Here is a 5,858-nt window from a genome sequence, read left to right on the forward strand (position 1 = left end):
AAAAAAAAATCTGGTCTAGCGGTTCTAGGCGCTCAGTCCGGAACCGCGCGACTGCTGTGGTCGCAGGTTCGAATCCTGCCTCGGGCATGGATGTGTGTGATGTCCTTAGGTTAGTTAGGTTTAATTAGTTCTAAGTTCTAGGCGACTGATGACCTCAGAAGTTAAGTCGCATAGTGCTCAGAGCCATTTGAACCATTTTTTTAAAAAGAAATCAGCAGAAATTAGCAAACTTTTTCAGCACTGACTTTGTATTCGTTATTCACTGGTATGAATATTTACCACCCCACAACACATGGTGGACTCGTAAATACATAGTAAAATGAGTTTTTTACGTGTTACAATTCCCAAGGCGTTTGTATTGACATTTACAGTGTGGATATAATTGAACTTTCGCTACTTGAGCCAGTGAAGACAAAACTGTTTACCGTATGGGTGCCCAACTTTATAGAAATGGTGTTCAGAATGTGTGCTGCGAGATTTTCGTTTTTAGTATTGCTGGTGTCATGAGTTGCTGTTACGCACCGATACTAGACCCCAAAGCCGGCCGGGGTGGCCGAGGGGTTCTAGGTGCTTCAGTCCGGAACCACGCTGCTGCTACGGTCGCAGGTTCGAATCCTGCCTCAGGCGTGGATGTGTGTGATGTCCTTAGGTTAGTTAGGTTTAATTAGTTCTAAGTTCTAGGCGACTGATGACCTCAGAAGTTAAGTCGCATAGTGCTCAGAGCCATTTGAACCATTTTTTTAAAAAGAAATCAGCAGAAATTAGCAAACTTTTTCAGCACTGACTTTGTATTCGTTATTCACTGGTATGAATATTTACCACCCCACAACACATGGTGGACTCGTAAATACATAGTAAAATGAGTTTTTTACGTGTTACAATTCCCAAGGCGTTTGTATTGACATTTACAGTGTGGATATAATTGAACTTTCGCTACTTGAGCCAGTGAAGACAAAACTGTTTACCGTATGGGTGCCCAACTTTATAGAAATGGTGTTCAGAATGTGTGCTGCGAGATTTTCGTTTTTAGTATTGCTGGTGTCATGAGTTGCTGTTACGCACCGATACTAGACCCCAAAGCCGGCCGGGGTGGCCGAGGGGTTCTAGGTGCTTCAGTCCGGAACCACGCTGCTGCTACGGTCGCAGGTTCGAATCCTGCCTCAGGCGTGGATGTGTGTGATGTCCTTAGGTTAGTTAGGTTTAAGCAGTTCTAAGTCTAGGGAACTGATGACCTCAGATGTTAAGTCCCATAGTGCTGAGCCATTTGAACCAATTTTGAACTAGACCCCAAGGATCAACAAAATAAAGCGTGAACGGCACACGTTACTGTGATGTGCTTAGTTGACATGTGATCTCTGCTCTACTGGAAGATGTTTTGGACTCAACTGTTTTGATGCACGATGGGGCTCCACTTCCATTGTTCTTGAGGTCACTTGAATATTCCTTAACACATCTGGAGAAAACCGAGTGACTGACCGATCGTTCCAAGCTGCGTGGCCACCGACATCGCCAAATTTGAACCGTCTCACGAGGAAACATATGTGCCCCTTTCAATGGATTAATCGTTATTTCTCTTCTGCATGTCCTTACAAATGTTTCCACGAAGGTTCATTGTCGTGGGATCCCTCGTTTATCATGGGATCGCTCTCAATTTGCGAAACTTCAATATTCTCATCACCCTGTATTTAATTGTACCGCTGTTAGCCGATTTTTGAGAGTTAAAGGGTTACGTTTACTCTGTAGTAAACGTAGGCGCAGTAGGTATCATTGAACTATTTTTTTGATTGTGGAGTCGTGCCCACTCGTATCTCATAGGGTGCCTGGGTTGCTGTTTTCGGATAGCTAGACAACGTACAAGCAAATCATATTAATCGAGTTTATTACAATAATTGAACTGACAATATTTAACTTTGTATTTAAAACGTCGTGTCGCAAGCAGTTGGCGACATGCAAACAATCGTTCGCTATGTACAATGTCCGTGCAAAGAATGGATATGGATCACGAGACACGGCTCTTGCAGTGCTCTCTTCCAGTCGCGCTCCACTAATGTCCGGCCGAAGCTGGCAGGAGCGGCGCTTGTATTGTCTTGGGATAGGGGCCGCCCCTCCCGTGGTGCGGTCCTAGTCAGCGAACTATTGGCTGACGTCGTCTCACAGCTTTCTCTGCTCTTGCGTTCTTCAGCTTCGTGCCTGCACTTGTCGTTACGCCGGAACAGTGATCTCTTTCACTTTCTTTGGCAATTCAGTATACAGTTTCATTCCCTGGTATGAAGTATTATGCCTTTGTTGTTAAATTTTTCTCGATATGTAAGAAAAAATGTTTCCAGGCGTGTGTGATTTCGTAAGGGACCAAACTGTTGAGGCCATCGGTCCCCAGACTTACACTCTACTTAAACTAACTTTAACTTACGCTAAGAAAACACACACACACACACACACACACACACACACACACACACACACACACACGCCTCAAAGCACGCTGCGATACCTAAGAGTTAAATCTGCTTTTTATTCCACGGTCATTATTAGAACTGTTAGTATGATCATTACCAATTTGTTTTTTTTTTCTTTTTTTTTCTCCTTGTTCTGGTTACTGGATGTGCCGAGATGGTGCGCTTAGAATCCTCGACACGTTTTTACGATGACCATGATTGTTGTTTGTAGTTATTCTTAAGGCGCTTTTTGAGTTTGTACGTGGTGGCCGTAGTTTTCATCATAGCTAAAAAAAATGCTATAGCCCAGGAATACTAAGTATCTAGGAGGCACTGGCTGTTACCCGCTGATGACACACCCTTAGAGGGCACCTGTCATTAGGTGAAGGCGGGGTTCACGCAGGTAGGTATGGCGTCTAGTGCGGGGGGTTCGTTGAAGGACGGTGCCAGAAAGGCAGCACGTCCTGCGCTTTGACAGGCGGGCGCTCGCAGCTCGCTCGTTACCCGTGACCTTGGCAGCTGAGCTGCCGTGCAGTGGGGCGGCGAGCACCTCGTGGCTGCAGCACACGCGCTCAACGCGCGGCGACTGCCCAAACGTGGTAATGAGTGGCCCGCATGCGTGACACGTCACGTGCACCTTATTGATTTCGTTGTTTCATCGTCCTCATACTTTCATGTTTACATTTTCTCGTTAGCGTCAGAAAAAGCCCCACTTTTCGTTCGTTTAACGGTAGGCCTTAAAGGAAAACATTTTCCGCTGTAGTCAGATTCAGTTTTTGAAGTTACAGGTCCGCCTGCTTAACTGGGTGGTAACGTGCTTCCCTCGCGTGCAGCCGGCTCGGGTTCGATTCCCGACCGGGTTAGAGATATTACCCGCTCGTGAACTGCTTGTTGTGTTATCTTCATTTCATCCGCATCACCAGTACGTAAGTTGCCCAATGCGGCATCGACTGAAATAATAGTAGCACTCGCGGCCGAACTTCCCCTGAACCCACCCAACAACGCCATACGCTCATTTCATTCTTATGAAGTTATTTCGCGATTTCAGTGAGTATTGCGTAAGATGTACTGTAGAATAACGCTTCCCACCCCTCTTTTGGGCAGTGACAGCGATCCGTACAAACTTCCTGTGACCTATTTCATTCATGTAGACTGGATATGTAATGCACGATTGGGAGTTGAACGTACGTGTGTAAACAAGAGGACGCAACCGTTTTCGAGAAATTACAGTTCGAACATTTTTAGAAGTGCTTGTATACGTAGATGAATCAATTATTATCCGCAATTTAGTTATATTTTTGTTTATTTTGGTAGTGCTGTAGTTTTACGTTGAAGACACATTCTTTCAAAAATTGGCCGTAAGCACTATGCGACTTAACGTCTGAGGTCATCAGTCCCCTAGAACTTAGAAATACTTAAACCTAACTAACCTAAGGACATCACACACATCCATGCCTGAGGCAGGATTCGAACCTGCGACCATAGGAGCAGCGCGGTTCCGGACTGACGCGCCTAGAACCGCTCGGTCACAACGGCCGGCGACGCATGCTTTATTTGTTGTTATATCTTTGCAATTTACAAGCTGCTAGGTTAGTTTCGTTATCGCTGTCGTGCTCTTAATCATGGATGCTCCGCTGTCTATATGCACCAAAGAAGAGCAATGTTCAGTGATCGTTGTTTGTGGTCGGAAGGCGTATCAAAGGTCGAAATTCGTCGACGACTTTCGGTATAACAGGGGAACAGTATTTTGCTACAACGGAGTGTCTACGAATGGATTGAAAAATTTCTAAATGGTCGCACAACTGTTACGCACGATGATGGAGCCGGACGACCGTTTACCGCAACAAATGAAGAAACCGTTCAGCGTCACGTGAAATGGTTCTCTTAGACAATTAACTATTGACGAAGTGGCACATGTCAGCAAATTAGTCACGGTTCTGCCTACGATATCATCCACAGCAGACATTGGTTTCATAAAGTTTGTGCAAGATGGGTCCCAAAAAACTCACACAGTTGCATAAACAAACGCGCTTGGACATTGCAAAAAAACATTTGGATCGCTGTCGTAACGAAGGGGACAACTTCTTAGACAGGATCATTACTGGTGACGAAACATGGATCCGTCGTTCCTAGCCAGACAGTAAATGGCAGAGAATGGAATGGAGACATCCAAATTCGACGTGCAAGAAAAGGTTCAAGACCCAACCGTCCGCAGGAAAACCGATGCTTACGGTTTTTTGGGACGCACAAGTTCCAGTACTGGAACATTATGGCGAAGGGGGCACGACAATAAACAGTGTACGTTACAGCGAGATGGTTACTGACAGACTAAAGGCTGCAATTCGAAGCAAACGCCGAGGACTGAGGTCAGAAGGTGTTGTGTTGTTGCACGTCAATGCCCGTCCGCATACTGCTGCCCACACTGCTGAAACACTACAGAAAGTCAAATTTGAAATACTGGATCATCCTCCATATAGTCCAGATTTTGCCCCTTGTGACTATCACTTGTTTGGTCGACTGAAACAGGCATTAGGGGGCCGTCGATTTGCCTCTGACGAAGCAGTGAAAGAAGCGCTGCATTACTGTCTCGCAGCTCAACCTAGAACCTTCTTTTATGAGGGCATCAGGAAGCTTGAAGAACGATGGACCAAGGAGCGTTGCTCTCCTGTCGAAAAATGATGTTCTTGTAAGGTTCCTGTTTGGTTTCAATAAAATTTTATAACTACTATGCGTAAAATAATTGACTTATCCTCGCCGGCCGGTGTGGCCGAGCGGTTCTAGGCGCTACAGTCTGGAACCGCGCGACCGCTATGGTCGCAGGTTCGAATCCTGCCTCGGGTATGGATGTGTGTGATGTCCTTAGGTTAGTTAGGTTTAAGTAGTTCTAAGTTCTAGGGGACTGATGACCTCAGCTGTTAAGTCCCATAGTGCTCAGAGCCATTTGAACCATTTGACTTATCCTCGTACTTTTTATTTTTCTGGTGTTCAAGGAATCCGCAGCCGAGAGAGTAAAGGGTTAGTTTCATAAAGGCTCAGGGCTCTGGATCAAGTCTCGCTGGTCGTGTTCTTTTTTTCGTTCCCACGTAATTCTAATAGCTGATTTATTATAACTGCAATTTACGAGTATCGGTATGTAATAATTCATTTATTATTTTTATAATTTTTATCTTGAACAAAAATATATATATATATATATATATTTGCAAGGAGATTGGAATTAAAAAATGGGTACGCGACAAATTTCAGCCAAATCAGTGAGGGCATTTTATTTATATTATTGCGTATGCATTTGTGACAAGTATAGTGTTTAACCTATGGATCACATTGGAAACAATTACACCACACGCAATGAGCGCCAAATTTTTGCGTGTGCATGATCTTTTTTAAGGTGTCTGTTGGAAAAGAAACTTGGCTAACAGTCAA

Source organism: Schistocerca cancellata, chromosome 12 (assembly GCF_023864275.1).
Source record: "Schistocerca cancellata isolate TAMUIC-IGC-003103 chromosome 12, iqSchCanc2.1, whole genome shotgun sequence".
Taxonomy (NCBI): domain Eukaryota; kingdom Metazoa; phylum Arthropoda; class Insecta; order Orthoptera; family Acrididae; genus Schistocerca; species Schistocerca cancellata.